At 38.3% G+C, this 18,762-nt stretch overlaps 1 protein-coding gene and 1 long non-coding RNA gene across 11 annotated transcripts in view; one reads left to right on the forward strand and one right to left on the reverse strand.

Moving 5' to 3' along the window:
• The window catches only part of VEPH1 (ventricular zone expressed PH domain containing 1), a 257,721-nt gene extending 252,276 nt beyond the window's left edge, over positions 1-5,445 (reverse strand). For 5 of the 10 annotated variants that reach the window (XM_058730317.1, XM_058730315.1, XM_058730318.1 and 2 more), the window contains exon 1: positions 5,117-5,290. The gene's annotated coding sequence lies outside the window, so the exon portion shown is untranslated. Of the gene's footprint in view, positions 1-5,116; positions 5,293-5,327 lie in introns of those variants that run through there. The other 5 variants (XM_058730313.1, XM_058730320.1, XR_009261920.1 and 2 more) reach the window with 4 other exon arrangements.
• The window catches only part of LOC131512078 (uncharacterized), a 28,338-nt gene that overhangs the window by 2,826 nt on the left and 6,750 nt on the right, over positions 1-18,762 (forward strand). The window lies entirely within an intron of this gene.

Raw genomic sequence — 18,762 nt, forward strand, 5'->3', positions numbered from 1 at the left:
CTGCAGACTGAGATTCAAGTCCTAGCCTGGTCACTCTGGTTGTTGGACCTTTGGTTCGTGCTTTTCCCTTCTCTGAGCCTCAATTTCTTCATCTGCACAATGGGGCTAATACATGCCTAGTCTATCTCACCAGGTTGTTTTGCAGATCAAAGCTAAAACACATGAAAGAGCCTCTTGTCAAATAATGACACCAACAGCTAATGTTTAGCAGGTGTTTACCATGTGGCAGGCACTACTATGAGTGTTTCGTAAGGACTGAGTCACTTAATTCTCACGACGATTCCATGTGATGAGAAACTGATGTTCAGAGAGGAAAGCAACCAGCCCAGGAACACCCAGGGAGTAATAAGTTGCAGAGTCAGAACCGAAGGCAGTTGATCTCCCAGAACAAAGCCCTGTCAGTTGCGTACATGACCATGTGTGATAACTATTAAACTGCCTCCCTTCCATCAGTCTTCATTTAAAGAGCACCCCACATGGTATACTATACTGCCCCCTTCCTGCCTAAGGATCAGCAAGGCATGTAATTTATTTTTCAGCAGCTCTGGTCAGTGTTTTGCTCAGGTGTCTGGCTTCTTTCTCCTGTTGATCTCTCTGCTACAGCAGAGAAGGTCAGCGACAGATCAAATTCAACCTCATCCTCTGAGAAATTCCCTGCCCTCATGAACGCCACAGTCCTGTGACCTGTATGCCTGTATACACGTGTCCACCAAACACACAGAAGCACACACATACATACACAAATGCACATATGTGTGCACCTCAGATGCTTTCTATGCACCAAGCTCTTTGCCAGATACTTTCTTCTCAGTTCTCCCATCAACCCTGCAGGTAGATATTATTACCAAAGAGGAAACAGGACTGGTGAGATATCGTGCCAAAGGTTACACACAGAGCCAAGATTCACACCAAGTAGGTCAGCCTCCAAATCTCGTACTTTTTGAATTACAAAAACTGGCTTATAAAATTCCTCTTACTCCCAGCTTTTGCTCTCCTAATTTCTGCCCTTAATCTTTAAGGGATCCTAAATTGGAGCCCACTTTCTCATTATTTGTAATATATATTTTTAAGCAGATATTGGTTGGTAAGTCAAGTTTCTGTAAAGAGAAGCAGACACCACACAAAAAAATGATTATGCACCAAGGGTGACACATTTCAGGGAGTCCCAGCTGTCCCCACAAACTGGCTTTACCTGCGTGCTATCCTCAAAGGCAGGCAGCTTGCTGTTACTCAGCTATAGGTTTTGAGCCTGGGCGTGAGACTCGGGCAGCGGACTCCGAGGGCACAGCAGATGGAATCCCCTCAGCTCAGTGAACCTGAAGTTGTTCATTGCGGTGGCGGTAGTGCTGGGTGAAGAATTCAAGGAATGCAGCCTGATGCCACTGGCAGCTCCAGAGCTGGTCAGGTGACAGGCTGCACCTCACCCAGTGCAGAGTCGCCTCTGAGTGAAATGCTCTGTTTCCTGGGGTGAAACAGAAAGCCTGCTCCAGTAAAGTAGAGTTGTTTCTAACAGAGAAAACAAAACTCCCTGTGTTCGTGAAAATCTATACTTTCCCTGGGAAGAATGGGGAGGGGGTGGGAGGTGCTGGGGAGAGAAAGCCACGCAGGAAACAGTTTCAGCAGAAACTCAAACAGGTGAATGGAATGACTATTGGGAGCCATTTCACAAAGCCTGGGGAAGAGAGGACTGCGGCTTAATGAACACCTCCCTCCCTCTCAAGATTTCACACCCAGAATTTGAAACACAGAGCATTTGTCCACTAAGAGTCCCAGCTCCTAAAGCACTGATCCTCTTGTTCTGCCTCTAGATTAATATTGTTGAAAACTTAAGGATGGAGAAAGTTGCTAAAAGGAACAAACTACTAAACAAAAATGCATACCTTCTTTTCCACTCTATTTGCTGGGAGGTTCATAAAAATCCACTTGGATTTGCCCTTTAAGTCAGATTTGTACTTTAAATATTGCAGCGACACTCAGAGAATATGTTTATCTTGCTGACACTCCAGAGGAGGAAAAGGTACTGAAACTCTCAACACTTAATGGTTTCAATGCTTAATGGTGCATTAAAAAACATGCTTTTAAATTGTATTATTCTCTACTCCCAACGTATCTGTCCTTATTGAGGGTCTTCTGCCCATCAAATCACCTCTTTGCTGGCAAAACGTACAGGAAGCTGTGCGGCAGACAAATTCATCCGTGTGGTCACAAAGATGTGACTCCCGTGAGTGCTACCCCACAAAGGCATGTGGTCAGAGGGGTCACACACTACCATTGAACCAGGTCATATGCCCCAGGGGAATGACCTTGTAAATCATTCTAGACATTTGGTGGTCAATCACACTTTTATGCCATCCACATATGGAGAATTCTCTTTAAGAGTTTTCTTTATAAAAATGGAGAAGCCAGGCACCCATGAGCAGGTGTAGCCTTTCACTGGTAATTTTCTGGCTTACAGATAGTGATGCAGTCTTCTCTTTTAAAGGAACAGACTGTATCTCGTTAGGCTTCCCTCTTCTTCATTCTCCATTCCTTATTAATGGCTCTTATCGCTAGGTTTTATCCAATTTTCTTCCATTTTTAAAGGAATGTAGTGTCCAGATTTGGACATTTTATAGAAACCCAGTAAGAAAAGCAGAGTGGTTAAGAGTGTGGGCACGCAAACACAACTGGATTCAGCTGTATCATTACTGGGGTCGATCAATTAATTCCTAGAGCCTCAGGTTCCTTATTTGCACCTGAGGATTGTGATATGGGTTGTTGGGAGGTTTTATGAGATTATGTAAAGCATTCACCACAGAACCTAGCATATAACAACCACACAAGAAGTAACAGCAATCATATCCCTAATAATGTCATTATTCTTATAGGTCATTTTCCTGTACTATGTCCCTATGCCATCCCTTCTAAGAGCTAATATACTGCTGTACTGCTATCCAACACTGAGTTCACATGTTAAAGATTTTTTATAAAGTCCTTTTTCCATTTGGGTCATATTTATAGCCTAATTGTACTCTCCCCCCAACCTAAATCTGGGTAGTTTATACACTATCTTGAATGTGTCCATATTAGTTTTTTGGCAAATTTGTTCCCTGGAGAGACAGCCTTACCCCCTCAACCATGGCTAAACAGTAAATGAATTTTTTACAGAGTGGAAATGGACTAAAATACAACGTATCTCAGACTTTTTGTGGCTGGGTAATCCAAATACTTGAGTTTCCTACGTAAGTGTAGTGCTCACTCCCACATTTATTGGCATGGATGGAGTGTATAATTCCCTCTAAGGCACCAGAGGGAAAAGTTCTTTAGGACTCTTCAAGGTGACCTGCACTCAATGGGCACTAATAAAACATTGCTGGTTTATTCTGCTATGCACCGGTAGATCTATTAAATAAAAATACATATGAACCAGTGGACTTAATTGACCCACTATCGGGATACCACCTGTGGAAAAAATTGAAGCTCTTTGGGAGGTTTCAATAAACATAATTAACTCAGGAAGCCAATTTATTCTGTGAAAATTAGCCTCTAGCTTCCAACTTCGGGTTAGAGTATTCCCTGGTTTCTTCACGTTAGAAAATTCTAGAATAACAACATTTATTTACGTTATGCTTTGGATAACACTACTGCGCATCAAAATTTTCTCATTTTATTCACCTGTATTATAAATGCCCACTGACTTGGTTAGACCCATTTGGGTTCTAGAAAATTTAAATAAAGTTCTCGGATAGATTTTCCTTTGAAAGAAAGGATTAAAGATTCTTTTCAAGGAGCATCTTTTTCACACAGTGTGAAAGAACTACAGGCGTTCCCATGGGAATTGGCCGCATACATTTCAGCCCTTCCCACAAGATGTCTATTGTTCCCTGTGCGTCTCTCGGTTTCCTCTGCCATGACATCTTGCTACATTCACTTCTACTGAAAACCTCTGAGGCTGGGTTGTTCCAAACGATGCTAAAGGACTCAGTCCTTGGTCTTTTTCTAGAATTCATACTAAGTTTGTAGCGGGCTAATTATCATAAGCACATACAAAAATAGGCTTGGTGACTTATTTAGGCAACAGTTCAAAAAACATATTTTATTTTGAATACATATCGCAACTTATTGAAGCACAAATAGGAAATACTTTCTTTCATTGGAAATGAGGGAAACATCTTCAAGTCTAACAAACTTTCTAAACCAATAATTTGCGATCTGTAATAATGACTTCATAGTGTATCCATTTTCGTAAATTTTGACTTTGCAGGTCATATTTTCCTAATTGATATAAATCTTTGTATAAATTGAATAAATATTATATAAATATAAATATGAGTAGTTAATATAAATCTTGCTAAAATTTTTAATTCCAATTTTGTAGGGTTTTTTTCCCAGAAAACATACCCAAACTCTCAAATTACAAAGAAAATTCACTGTTAAATGTGTCTTTATTTACATTTAAATTCCATATACTAAACACCTGCATTGACCAATTCAAATAATGTCTAAGTATTTTTTCTATTCCTTAAATTGAAAACATACATGCTTCAATTTAAAATGTCATGGAATCCAATGGTTGGTTACTATAGCAATTTAAATATGTATTTAGAAGAACAAAAAAGTAGTTAGATTCAATTATGATTTATAAGATAACTAAAATAAATATCAAAGGAAAAAATGACAGCAACAATAAACAGTAATGGTGACTGCTCAACCCACTGACTGGAAAGATGCTTGAATTTTCTTTGAAAACCATAGGCAGGGCCAGCTTCTTTGCTGGTTGTAAGATGTTTCTTGAGGTAAACAAAAGTGTGAAATAGAAATGAGCCCAGACAGTTAAGGAATAAACAAAAATGCACATACTATGAATCTAGAAGCACAAATTTCTGCTCCTGAGGCCTAGAGACATGTTTTAATAACCCACAGAGAGGTGGCTTTTTTACCCTAATAACCGAAAAGCATGCATACAGGGCTAGACACACAACTCCCAAATGTGCTTTATCTGCATAATCAGCCAGCCCCTGGAAGTTTCTCTGCCCCACTCCCGCAGCCCACTCCTTCATCACTGCAGCTGCTGACATTTACTTTAATTAGCTTTTGTTTTTGCTGAACAAAAGGACAGGGGAAAAGATAGCCATACCTCTTAGCACAGGAAACTCTGGCCATCATAGGAAATAGAAGGCAGAATGCTTGATCTTTAGAGTAATTCGGCTGGAACCCATGACCATGCTCAGAGGCAGCCCGGGAGCCCCTGCCCCTTCCTGTCCTGTCCTGTCCTGCTGGCAGGCACCGTGCTTCCCTGCGCTGCTTGTCAGGCCGGCTGTACACTTGATTCCCTCCCCTGGACTCACCGTGTGGAATCGGGCAAATGAGTAACTTCTCCTCTCTTTCTCCCAGCCTTCTGCTTAGAGCTAACAATTGGCACAAAGCTTCACCTATTTCTACAGTAGGTTTATAGGAGCTTCTCTGAGCAGATCGGTAGTTTGAGAGAGAGTTTTAGAAGATTTGCCTAACAACCAGTAACTTAGCTTCCGTTAATGAATAACTCACTTTAAGGAATCAAGGAAGTTTTAGGTTAATATCAGATGTAGAGCCTTTTATCAGGCAGGCATCAGTGAAAGGCTTGGTGTGGAATGGAAAGAGGGAAGTAGTGGAATGAGATAGTATTTAAACCAAAGACGATGGAAGAAAATACCACAAGAGAAACAAAATGGCTTGTCTAAAGGAACAAAGTCTAACTATGCTATTGGTATTGCTAGTGAAACACTGAACAACTGAACGAAGCATCCCAAGTACCACTGGGGATTTCTCCAGGCCAGCACTGCTCTTTCTTGCGCCAATCCAAGTTGCTAATTCACTTCCTTTTGCCATCCAAATATAGAACTCCTCTTCTCAGGCCTAATACACTGGGGATCCCTTATGAGCAGTCTTACATCTCTCTCTCTTTTAAGGAGAATGCTGTCCAAACCTCTAATGCATAAATTAATTGGTGGTACCCAGTGGATTGTTATATCTGGAGGCTATCCTCTCCCCTTTTATGTATATGACATGGGCTTTCTCCCCTTATTGATCTGAGGTTTTGCCTACACATAAAGCAACAGAATATTTCGGAACCTCTTCTAACTAGCTTTCAGTCAAACCAAGTGTATGAATGTGTGGGGAAGAATAAGGTGTAAGGTACATATCTGGAAATATTGATATTTCTATGTCATTGGCAATTGTGCTGCTATGTACACAAATTTCTGGCTCAATTAATAGGCACACTTCTGGGGCGAAGAGGACTTTGTCCTGTGTTTACCACCCAACACCCACTTATCTGGTAAAAACTGTACCCAAATTTCCCTTGGGAAGCAACATTCTTTGGGCAGAGCTCACTCAGATAAAACATGTTGGTCTTAGCCAATCAGAGAGATGACATTCTCCTGACCATAGTGATTGACTCAGAGAATGAGGTGTGACCCCTTCCAGGCCAGCGAGAGTCATGAGAAAGATGAATGTTTGGCATTGAGGGGACAGAGTCTTTCCTGCTAGATTTGATGACAAGAAGATAGAAGGTCTGGTTGCCCTTGCCACATGGCCACCAAGAAACAAAATCCTAGTGACTTTGTTTAGGCCAATTAAACCAGCTGCCCCTGAAGGGTTGACAAGATCCACCCTTCACTGTGGACCAAGTGCTTAATAGCTTAAGTGATTTTACATTGGGTTTTCTGCCATTTGCCATTGAAAAAGTTCTGGTTGGCTAAATTAGCCAAACCCCGGGTTGTGAGAAGGTTCTTCTGGGTCCTCACAGTGCAGCTCCTTGCAAAGGAAGATGCACTAGGAGATGTATTAGGAACCAACTATGACAAATGAGCCCCTTCAATAACAATCACAGGCTTTCATGGACAGTCAGTGAGGCAGGAAAGACCTAGAAACGAATGTAGTCATTCTGTATACCTAAAGTGTGACTTCCTAAATTGATTCTTTTAACCAACAACATGTTCACTTCCCCCAAATACTTCCACTTAAACCACCTAGACTTGTCTGGTAGTTTCTAGCTACATACTGTTTGAACTCAATAAACCTGATCACGGAATCCATCCATCTATGTGGAATTTTATTAATTCCTCTGAGTAATCAGTTGCACAGAACATGGCTTTATCTTTATTGTTCCCCCCTTCTGTTTCTGCACAGTCCCTAAACCCTTTGGTAAGCTTGAAATAAACAACATTCTCTCTAACCACAAAGTTGTATTAAGATGCTTCCTTTACAAGAAATATATACATTTTAAAGCAGATTTAAGTGGGCAAATTACATATAAACACAGAATTTTTAGATGATTTCATTTTCTAAAAATAGATTTTCTACCTGAAATCAGTGACACTCCTTCAGATACACCATTTCTGTGTTCAGCCTCCCAGCTTTGCAAGAGTTCATTATAGGCACAGAAAAACCCAGATATATTCAGAAACTCCCTATTGGCTCAGTAACATAGCATGTGGCTTGGACTGTGAGAATCAAGTGGGTGTTTTGTTTTGTTTTGTTTTGTTTTGTTTTGTTTTGAACAGGGAAATCAAGACCTGTGGCTAAGGTTTATTGAGTTTGATTCATTTTAATAGAGAATAATTTGATTAAAAAATGGTAGTAAAAGTAATGTCTTTGCCCTCATATTTGAGAGAATTCATTATTCTCCTAAACTAACTCCTCCTTCTGTTTCTTATCTTGGTGAAGGGCCCTCACAATCCACCAAGCACACAAACTAGAAGGCTGTGCATTATCCTTTATTTCTCTTTTCTTTTCCCGCTCACAGCCAATGATCTTAGATTTTGTCCATTCCATGTCCTCAGCATTCTGCATGGTCTATAGTGGATACATCCTAAGATTACCCTCAATGATCCATTTTCTAGTCTTTAGAACTTGGAGTTTTCTACTCTTCAGTATGGGTGGGACTTGTGACTTGCTTCTAACAAATAGCATATGACGCAGATGATGGACTGTCACTCCTGCGATTACCATATGTTATATGATTCCATCTTGCTGACAGACTCATTCTAAAGATTCTCCTTGCTGGTTTGATGAAAAAATTGGTCATTTTGAGAAAGCCCACATGACAAGGAACTATGGGTGGCCTCTAGGAGCTTAAGGTGGCCTCCAACCAATAACCAGCATGAAGCAGGGCCCTCAGTCCTACAAACACAAGGAAATTAATTCTTAAAACAACCAGAATGAAGTTAGAAGAGGACTCTTTCCTCAGTTAAGCCTTCAGATGGGAACACGTCCAACTAACACCTTGATTAAGTGTCTTGGGACACCCTGAGCAGAGGACCCACCTAAGCCTACCTGGACTCCAAACCCATAGAAAATGTGGACTAATAAATATGTGTCATTTTAAGCCATTTAGTTCATGGTAGTTTGTCACATAGCAATAGAAAACTAATACATAACTACTCCCTCTCTCCATTGTGATAGCTAGATACCTATTGTTTATGTTAAAGTCTTCATTCTCTCCTGTCTGGATATTGACAGGAGTCTCGTAGCAGGTCTCACTACCTCCATAACAGCCCTTTCAACTCTGCCATCAAATCAGCTTTCTAGAATAAAGTATGATATGTAACTCTTTTGCTTAAAATTAATAAGTGGCATCCCATTGCCTGAGGATGACATATAAACCTCATGGCTTGGCACACAAAGGAGTTTGTAATGTGGCCCCCACCCCCCTCCAGCTTTGCTTCCACCACTCATGTACACACAACCCTGTGCAGTGGGGTCAGTACCTTCAGAATGTATCTAGGAACCCATCACCTTTCACAATCTTCGCTACCACTACTACAGTGATCAGAACATTATCATCTCATGTCTCGCTTAGATTATTGCAATAGCTTCCTGGATTTTGCCCTTGCCTTGTTACAATATGGTCTTAGCAGAATATCCAGATAATCCTATAAAGATACAAGACAGAACTGACTCCCTTCTGCCCAATTCTCTGCAATGAAATGACTCTCCATCTCACCCTGAGTCAGAGCCAAAGTCCTTTCAAGATCAGCAAAGCCCTATATAACAAAGCTTCCCCCTTCTCCCTCCATGCCTTCAAATTCATCTCATACCACTCTTGATTTTGGTTGCCCTGCTCCAGCCACACTGGGACTACACAGGGACTAGGTTTTAATTCATCTGAGGACTCCAGCAGTAGGCTACTAGGCTACTATCTGGCACAAAGGAGGGATTCAATAAAAATTTCATGATTGAAGACTTCCTTTATAAAAGCATCAATAAAATAATAATTATATAATTGAAAAGAATTATGATGCAGAAATAAAGAGATGGATAGCAAAGAAATACACTTGGCTGAGATATAATTATTTTCTTGCTATGTTGGTGACATTTTTTTTTAATTTCCCCATACCGGTAAAGAAGAAGGGGGCATATCCTTTTGCTGAAAAACTCTAACACGACTGATTGGAAAAACAGAGAGAAGACACAAATTACCAATATCACAGATAAGAAAGTTGACATTACTACAGATTCTACAGCTATATTAAAAGAAGAATAAGGAAATATTATGGAAATTTTATATCAATAAATCTGATGACTTAGATGAAATTAATAAATTCTTTGAAGGACAAAAGCTGTCAACACTCATCCAAGAAAAAATAGATAACCAGAACAGCCTTATATTTATTTACTTATTATAGAATTATAGAATGAAACTGGACTTTCTTACACCATACACAAAAATAAACTCAAAATGGATTAAAGATCTAAATATGAGACCTGATGGGTAATCTGGAAGAAATGGACAAATTCCTAGAAACATATACACTACCAAAAGTGAAACAGGAAGAAATAGAAAATTTGAACAGACCCATAACCAGTAAGGAAATTGAATTAGTAATCAAAAATCTGCCAAAAAACAAGAGTCCAGGGCCAGATGGCTTTCCAGGGGAATTCTACCAAACGTTTAAGGAAGAGTTAACACCTATTCTCTTGAAGCTGTTCCAAAAAGTAGAAATGGAAGGAAAACTTCAAACTCTTTCTATGAAGCCAGCATTACCTTGATTCCAAAACCAGGCAGAGATCCCCATAAAAAGGGGAACTATAGACCAATTTCCCTGATGAAAACGGACACAAAAATCCTCAACAAGATATCAGCCAACAGGATCCAACAATACGTTAAAAAAATTATTCACCACGACCAAGTGGGATTTATACCTGGGATGCAGGGATGGTTCAATATCTGCAAAACAATTAATGTGATTCATCACATCAATAAAAGAAAGGACAAGAACCATATGATCCTCTCAATAGATGCAGAGAAAGCATTTGACAAAATACAACATCCTTTCTTGATAAAAACCCTCAAGAAAGTAGGGATAGGAGTAGCATACCTCGAGATCATAAAAGCCATATATGAACAACCCAACGCTAAGATCATGCTCAATGGGGAAAAACTGACAGCTTTCCCCCAAAGGTCAGGAACAAGACATGGATGTCCACTCTCGCCACTGTTATTCAACATAGTATTGGAAGTCTTAGCCTCTGCAATCAGACAACACAAAGAAATAAAAGGCATCCAAATCGGCCAGGAGGAGGTCAAACTTTCACTCATTGCACATGAAATGATACTCTATATGGAAAACCCAAAAGATGCCACCAAAAAACTGCTAGAACTGATTCATGAATTCATCAAAGTTGCAGGATATAAAATCAATGCACAGAAATAGGTTGCATTCCTATACACCAGCAATAAAGTGACAGAAAGAGAAATCAAGGAATCGATCCCATTTACAATTGCACCAAAAACCATAAAATACATAGGAATAAATCTAACCAAAAAGGTGAAAAATCTATACACTGAAAACTATAGAAAGCTTATGAAAGAAATTGAAGAAGACACAAAAAAAACGGAAAAAGATTCCATGCTCCTGGATAGGAAGAACAAATATTGTTAAAATGTCGATACCACCCAAAGCCGTCTACATATTCAATGCAATCTCTATCAAAATAACATGAGCATTCTTCACAGAGCTAGAACAAATAATCCCAAAATTTGTATGGAACCAGAAAAGACCCCAAATAGCCAAAGCAATCTTGAAAAAGAAAACCAAAGCAGGAGGCATTACAATCCCAGACTTCAAGCTCTATTAAAAAACTACAATCATCAAGACAGTATGGTACTTGCACAAAAACAGACACTCAGATCAATGGAACAGAATAGAGAACCCAGAATTGGACCCAGAAACGTGTGGCCAACTAATCTTTGACAAAGCAGGAAACAATATCCTATGGAATAAAGACAGTCTTTTCAGCAAGTGGTGCTGGGCAAACTGGACAGCAACATGCAGAAGAATGAACCTGGACCACTTTCTTACACCATACACAAAAATAAACTCAAAATGGATGAAAGACCTAAATGTAAGACAGGAAGCCATCAAAATCCTTGAGGAGAAAGCAGGCAAAAACCTCTTTGATCTTGCCCACAGCAACTTCTTACTCAGCATGTCTCTGGAGGCAAGGGAAACAAAAGCAAAAATGAACTACTGGGACCTCATCAAAATAAAAAGCTTCTGCACAGCAAAGGAAACAATCAGCAAAACTAAAAGGCAACTGACAGAATGGGAGGAGATAGTTGCAAATGATACATCAGATAAAGGGTCAGTATTCAAAATCTATAAAGAACTTCTCAAACTCAACAGCCAAAAAAATAATCCAGTGAAGAAATGGGCAAAAGACATGAAATGACACTTCTCGAAGGAAGACATCCAGATGGCCAACTGACACATGAAAAAATGCTCCACATCACTCATCATCAGGGAAATACAAATCAAAACCAAGATGAGATATCACCTTACACCTGTCAGAATGGCTAACATTAATAACTGAGGCAACAACAGATGTTGGCGAGGATGTAGAGAAAGAGGATCTCTTTTGCATTGTTGGTGGCAATGCAAGCTGGTGCAGCCACTCTGGAAAACAGTATGGAGGTTCATCAAAAAACTAAAAATAGAGCTACCCTACAACCCAGCAACTGCACTACTAGGCATTTATCCAAGGGATATAGGTGTGCTGTTTAAAAGGGACACATGCACCCCATGTTTATAGCAGCACTATCAACAATAGCCAAAGTATGGAAAGAGCCCAAATGTCCCTCGATGGATGAATGGATAAAGAAGATGTGGTATATATATACAATGGAGTATTACTTGGCAATCAGAAAGAATGAAATCTTGCCATTTGCAACTATGTGGATGGAACTGGAGGGTATTATGCTAAGTGAAATTAGTCAGTCAGAGAAAGACAAAAATCATATGACTTCACTCATATGAGGACTTGAAGAGACAAAACAGATGAACATAAGGGAAGGAAAACAAAAATAATATAAAAACAGAGAGGGAGACAAAATAGAAGAGACTCATAAATATGGAGAACAAACTGAGGGTTGCTACAGGGGTTGTGGGGGGGGGATGGGCTAAATGGGTAATTAAGGAATGTACTCCTGAAATCATTGTTTCACTATATGCTAATTTGGATGTAAATTTTAAAATAAATAAATAAATAAGAGGCTGAAACCATAAAATTCTTAGAAGAAAACAAATGCAGTAATTTCTTTGACATCAGCCATAGAAACACTTTTCTAGATTATCTTTCCTCTGGCAAGGGAAACAAAAACAAAATTAAACTATTGGGACTACACAAAACAAAAAGCTTCTGCACAGTAAAGGAAACCATAAACAAAATAAGGCAACATACCGAATGGGAAAGATATTTGCAAATGATATATCCAACAAAGAGTTAGTATCTAAAATTTATAAAGAACTTATACAACTCAAGACCAAAATAAAACAAATCATCCTATTAAAAAATGGGCAAACCTGAATAGACATGTCTTCAACATACGGACAGACCACAGATGGCCAAGAAGCATGTGAAAAAATTGTCAACATCATTAATCATCAGGAAGATGCAAATTAAAACCATAGTGACACCTGTCAGACTGCCTAAAATCAAAAACACAAGAAATAACAAGTGTTAGTGAGGATATGGAGAAAGAGGAATCCTACTGTTGGTGGGAATTCAAATTGTTGCACCCACTATGGAAAATAGTGCTGAGATTCCTCAAAAATTGAAAACAGAATTACCATATGATCCAGTAATTTCGCTGCTGGATATTTACCCAAAGAATACAAAAACACTAATTCGAAAAGATATGTGCATCCCTATGTTTATTTCAGTGTTATTTACAACAGCCAAGATATGAAAGCACCTCAAGTGTCTATTTACAGATGAATGGAAAAAAGAAGATATGATATACAATATGTAGATATATAAATAATATATATAACATATATGCTATGGAATATTACTCAGACATAAAAATGAATAAAATATTGCCATTTATAACAACATAGGTTCACCAGAGAGTATGATGCTAAGTGAAATAAGTCAGTCAGGTAAAGACAAATACCGTACAATTTTACTCATATGTGGAATTTAAGAAACAAAACAAAGAAAAAAAAGAAAAAAGAGACAAGCAGAAAAACAGACTGAAATACAGAGAAGAAACATGGTTGTCAGAGGGGAGGGGAGCAAGAAGACTGTAAAATAAAGGAAATTAAGAATTTATCTCAGGGTGCCTGGGTGGCTCAGTCAGTTGAGCGATTGACTTTGGCTCAGGTCATGATCTCATGGTCCTGAGCTCAAGCCCCGCATTGGGCTCTGTGGTGACAGCTCAGAGGCTGGAGCCTTTTTTGAGTTCTGTGTCTCTCTCTCTGCTCCTCTCCTGCTTGCTCTCTCTCTCTCTCTCTCTCTTAAAAAATAAATAAACATTTAAAAAAATTTTTAAAAAAGATCATGCTTATCTCAATGAACACTGAGTAAGGTATAGAATTGTTGAATCATTTTATTGTACACCTGAAACTAATATAAGACTGTATGTTAACTATACTTGACAGGCACCTGGGTGGTTCAGTCAGTTAAGCGTCCGACTTCAGCTCAGGTCATGATCTCACAGTTCGTGAGTTCAAGCCCCGTGTTGGGCTCTGTGCTGACAGTTCAGCTTCTGTGTCTCCCCTTTTCTCTGTCCCTCCCCCATTCACTCTCTGTCTCTCTCTCTCTCTCTCAAAAAAAAAAACAAAAAAAACTTAAAAAAATTTTCATTGTACTTGAATAAAAATAAATAAATTTTTAAAATCAAAATTGGAATCATACCTAAAAACATTCATCTGAAGAAAATTCAAGGTCCAGATGGTTTCATTGGTATGTTCTACAAAACACTTAAGAAATAAATAATACTAATCATATACAAATTCTTTCAGAAATTTTATTTCACAATAAGGTGCTTTGAGAGCTACTTATATATACATTATCCACAGGTATATAAATATATACTCATATATCTTTTTGTGGCTGCTAGCATTTTATCCTGTGAATACAGCATTTTCTGTGAATCCATTCTTTTGTTTGATGAAGTTGTAGGTGCTGAGAAGGATTTTACTGAGAGACATGGTGGGGTTGAGGTTGAAAGAACACGCTCAGGCTGGGCTGCCTGGGTTCATATCCAGTCCTACCACTTACTAGCCACATGACTTCGGGCAACAATTTTAACCTTTTTATATACAGGCTTTTGTTGTTGTTGTTGTTTTGTTTTGTTTTTTTTAATCTACAAGGCAGGGGTATTAACTGTACCTACTTCCTAGAGTTGTTATGAGGATTACCTGAGGTAATATTTGTGAAGTGCTTAGAACCATGACTGGAATGTAGTTAAGTGCTACATGAGTGTTTGTTAAATACACACAAAAGGAACATCCTTGTAGGAGTTTCCTGGTGCACAGTTGCCTAGGATGTATACCAGAAGTGAAATTGCTGGGTCATAAGATAGGCTTTCTCTCTTTTAATTTCAACCTCTCCTTACCCGTATGTTTTGGATATGTCTTTTTACATCATATGGCTCTTTCCCTCCTCAATCTGATCATTTTGTCTTTTGATGAGAATATTTACATCATGTTCATTTCATCTAATTATATATTTGGGTTTTTTTTTTTTTAATTTTTTTTTTAACGTTTATTTACTTTTGAGACAGAGAGAGACAGAGCATGAACGGGGGAGGGTCAGAGAGAGAGAGGGAGACACAGAATCGGAAACAGGCTCCAGGCTCTGAGCTGTCAGCACAGAGCCCGACGCGGGGCTCGAACTCACGAACCGTGAGATCATGACCTGAGCAGAAGTCGGACGCTTAACCGACTGAGCCACCCAGGCGCCCCTTATATTTGGGTTTAAATGTGTCATCTTAGTATTTGTTTTCTATTTGTTCTATTTGTTTTATGATTCTTTTTCTCTCTTTTCTTGCTCTTATTTTGATTGAGCATATTTTATTCCTCTTTTCTCCTCAGTAAGCTTGGAAATTATATGCTCATATATTATTCCTTAGTTCTTCTTTGTAGAGTGTAATTTGTATAGATGTGTACTATGTTGTATGTATATATATATAATGTGTGTGTGTGCATGTATGTACCTCCACATCTTGGCTCACACCTGGATACTTTATTATCTTTCTGTCTTTTCAATGCCTCTAAACACAGTTTTTCTCCAAATACCTAAATTTACATATTTTATCCAGAATTTATTGTCCTCAGTAGACGGACTGATCAGATTTACCTAGATTAAGAGGGTGGAAGTCTAACACAGTTAAGTTTTAATCTCTAAAATGCATTGTTGTTTCATAAGATAAATTGTCTACACATGCACTGAGATTGTACTAAAATGGCATTTACAGATATTTTTGTATCATTTCTACAAACTGAGTTTTTAAAGTTTCAGGAGTTTATATTGTGAAGACACTAAAAAAATCAATAGCTTGCCTTGAAAAATTTCTGAATTCCACTTATGATTTACCAGCATACATAACTTGGTTCTTTGTAAACAATAGTACTGCACTTGCCAGGGACACATCTTACCTACCTCCTTTGTCCTTGAGCCATAATAGACTTCCACCCACATTTTCAAGGACAAAACAACAGCTAACTTTCTTAACTAAAGGGGATTTCAGAAAACAACTAATAAGGCTGATATGAAACATATGCTATAAAGGTAAGACCGTGAAATTAAACATTGTTTTATGTCGGTACTATTGTCCATTTCTTTACTACCCCATAAAGAATGGTTTGTAGGTTGGATACAACCCCCATCCCTAATGTGCTTCATTATTAAAACAACACTTAATTAAATGGTGGACAAAGCCAGAAACATGCCTTGGTTTAGGGAAATCTCTTAGGTTATTTTCAGATGTTTCTACTTTGGCAAAAGCCAAAGCATATTTTGTTGAGCACATTTTATTCCTATGTGTATTATAAGGGAAATCTAACCCATGTGTTTTATTTCATTAATATTTTGCCAAGTTAAATGGTTCTTTTGCAAGACATATTTAATGTTAAGTTATTTTTATGAGGCTTTTTCCCTTGGATTATGAATTCATATGTCACCTAAAGTAAGTATACTTTGATCCAAATATCTTGTAGTTATGAAGTCAGAAACCCACAAAACCTGGGTGATTTCCCAACAGTGCCAAATATAATATTTCATTTCTACCACTAACATCATGATTTTTTCCTCATATTTGTCAATCAGCACTTTATTGAGAAAACAACAGACTTGTTCTCCTTTTTAAGTCCTGCTTTTTGACAAATGTCCAAATGAGGCCAGGGCTCCATTCGACATGGGCCACTAACTTCAAATCATGGGCATACATCTAAGCGTATGGTTTGTATACTGACTAAATGACATCTGCAGTTACTTAAAGGTATGATATAAGTTGGCACATCAGAAAACTTGATGAATACTAATCTGTAAGAATGGCAAAAATGACAGGTGAAGATAAGGGGCAATGGGAATTTTCAATCAGTGCTGGTGGGGTGCAAATTAGCCAACCACTGAGGAAAACAATGATTATCTAGCAAAGTTGCAGATGTGCATGCCCTCTCACCCAGTATTCCAGTCCTAGATATAGTCCCAAAGAAATTTGCACATGTGAACCAGGAGACATACGCAAGAAAGTTCATAATGTCATAATAAGAAACTGGAAACAATGTAAGTATTAATCAATAGGAAAAATGAATATGCATGTCGTGATATCCATACAATATGATTGTAAAAAAACAATGGAAATGAATAAGATATAGACACGTTACACTATCATTGTGGACAAGTCTCAGAAACAGAGTGTTGAATGATAAAGACCAAAGTCATAGTAGAAAAAAATGCAGCATTATTGCCTTTATATGAAGTTTAAAAATCTGTAAAAACAAAGAAGTTAGTGGTTAAGAATATATAAACAAAAGTCATGGAATAATATAAATACAATTCAGGATAGTCATTGTTTCCCGTGGGTGATGAAAATCGGAAGGGATAAGGGGAGCCTGGGTGGCTGTCGGTTGAGTGTCTAACTTCAGCTCAGGTTAAGATCTCACGGTTTGTGGGTTCGAGCCCCACATCAGGCTCTGTGCTGAATTCTTGCTCAGAGCCTGGAGCCTGCTTCAGGTTCTGTGTCTCCTCTCTCTGCCCCTCTTCCTCTCATGCTGTCTCATTCTGTCTTTCAAAAATAAATAAATGTGAATAAAAATTTTTTTTTAAAAAGCAGAAGGGATTAAGATTGCATCAGTGTTCAATTTTTTAAAAACTGTGTGGCGTGTACACAAATTATTGTTTTTAACATTATTTTTATAGTTTAAAATGTGCTATGAATATTATGTTATATTGATTCAACCTTTAAAAACTAATATTTAAAACGCAGATTTAAGCATGCAGTCAACATACTGAATTATTTACCTGCTGCCCCAATTCTCATGAAACCAAAGCAAAAGGTACAGTCTGTCAGAGTTTAGTTATGTGTTTAATGCTTCCCTTCCTGTCCTGAGTTTCACAAAAAAAAAAAAAAAAAAAAAAAAAAAAAAAATTCCCTTTGCGTTCTTTCTACGTCTTACAGAGCTGGGCTATTTCTTATATTTTCGGATTAGATTAAATACTATCAGGCAACTTCTGTCATTCTGCATAAGTAGTAGTGATTACTCTATCCGAAAAAAAAGTCTATAATAACATGGCATAGTAGTTAATGTTTGACAAGCAAGTCTCAGTGGTGTACTATAACTGTCAGTGCAGCCATTAGGAACCTGAAGACACAACGGGCTGAATTCTGCAAGAGAATACAGTTCTCTCTCAGTCAAAACAAGGCTAAACTCTTTCCAAACAATGGGGAATCTCCTTATTGCATAGAATCAATTATTCATAAATCCAGGGTGGCCAGCCTTCTTCCCTCCCCACCCCCTTCCCTTTCCTTTCTCCTTCTCTCTCTTGACCCTCTTCTCTCTCTCCCTTCTCTTCTTTCCTTCCTTTCTTTCACCAACTGTATTAAATATCTGTTATGTGCCAGTTGCTGAATATTCACATAGGCACTACTGTCCTGAAAGAATTAGCAGGATGTTTGGCATTTTATATACTGCAGTCACACTTCCTTTTTTTTCTCGGGCACAGAACAACCCTAATGTGAACGGTCAAATGTATCTTCACAACTTTTGCCATATTTGTTAGGTGTAGAGTTTCTTTTGTCTTTTTTAAACTGTGGGTTTTACAATATATACAGAAGAGTATATATAATGTATATTTTAAGAAATACAATTTAAGGGATGATAACAAAATCAACACTCATGTACTCACCATCCAGCTCAAGAAATAAACATTAACTGTAGTCAAAACGTGTGCCCCTCCCCAATTTTCCCTCTTTGTCTCCATCCAGAAATAATGCACAGTTTGAATTGTGTA

Source organism: Neofelis nebulosa, chromosome 5, assembly GCF_028018385.1.
Source record: "Neofelis nebulosa isolate mNeoNeb1 chromosome 5, mNeoNeb1.pri, whole genome shotgun sequence".
NCBI classification, from domain to species: Eukaryota; Metazoa; Chordata; class Mammalia; order Carnivora; family Felidae; genus Neofelis; species Neofelis nebulosa.